Genomic DNA, 1,245 nt, shown 5'->3' with positions numbered 1-1,245 from the left:
CTCACTTTGACCTGTTTTAAGGACATGTCATCAAAGCTAGATCTGACTCTAGTGTGTTTTTCTATTGATAATCTTGTCAGATTTTATTTCAGTACATTCAACTTTGTACAGAACAAAGCATTCAATTAGAATATTTCATTAATTCTGATCTAGGATGTGTTATTTGAGTGTTCCCTTTATTTTTTTGAGCAGTTTATATTGAAATAGTCCCTTCTTAAATATAAATAACTGGTAGGCATTCTTACAGGCAAACCAATACAAACATGGAAAAGGGTTACAAAATACACAGATGTTTGTCATAAAGTGTTTGTTTCCTTTTATTTTAGGTGGCAGAAAAGATCATTCATCCCAATTCAAAGGTATATAAAACTTGAGTATTGTATATTGGTAATATAATCATCTGGGCTGTTATGGATGAGTTGCTCTGTTTTGTCCAATTTTAGGAGGAAGAGAAAGTTAAGGACAACAGTGCCTAAGTAGGTAGACTTGACCTTTATAAAGGAATGGCTAACATTATGTTGATATTTTTGGATATGTGAGTGAACAATATTTAAAGAACAACCATGGAGAGTTTGATCAATCGCAGGGCTTTAGATGAACCGTTTTCTCTAGATGGACCAAGAATTTCTGTTTAGGTGGACAAAAATCTCAGCAAGTTTTGTGTCTTATTGTTTATACTGACAATATTGACTTGTTAATTATGTTTTATTGTGAATTTCAGCTGAGTGAAGCACTTTATGCATCAACACTTTTAGATTCTTGTAGAATTTTGCTATGGTTGAAAAAAATGTTAACCAGATTGTTGAGTAATAACTTAATAAAATAATACTGTTCTATATCTTAAAAATAAATAGAGCAAACCTGTTATGGGGACACCAAGTTTTTGTGCACCTAAGAAAAAAACGGCCAGCAGTACAACTAGAGCATACAGTTCATCTAAAGGTCTCTAAGCTGAACCTAAGCTGGAATTATTTTGAAACACTGAATCCCATCTAGCTTTTTGGAAGGAAACATAAAAAAAAAACAAAAACAAAAAACCCATAAATTATAAAAAGTAAATAATAGATCTCTCAAGACTTTCTCCCACTTTGAGTGAGATAAATTTCTACATTTCTAATTAGCAAAGATCAGCTGTGGGATGTAGGGGCATAGCACCAATTTCTGGACTCTGAACACTTTCACTGTCAGCGGGCCTCTATTCATACCAGTGCATGAGGTCCTCGAGCAAAAGAAGGGGAAAAATGT

Source organism: Cyprinodon tularosa, unplaced genomic scaffold, assembly GCF_016077235.1.
Source record: "Cyprinodon tularosa strain WSP-4 unplaced genomic scaffold, ASM1607723v1 ctg451, whole genome shotgun sequence".
In the NCBI taxonomy this organism is placed as follows: Eukaryota; Metazoa; Chordata; class Actinopteri; order Cyprinodontiformes; family Cyprinodontidae; genus Cyprinodon; species Cyprinodon tularosa.
Note: the sequence above shows the minus strand (reverse complement) of the source record.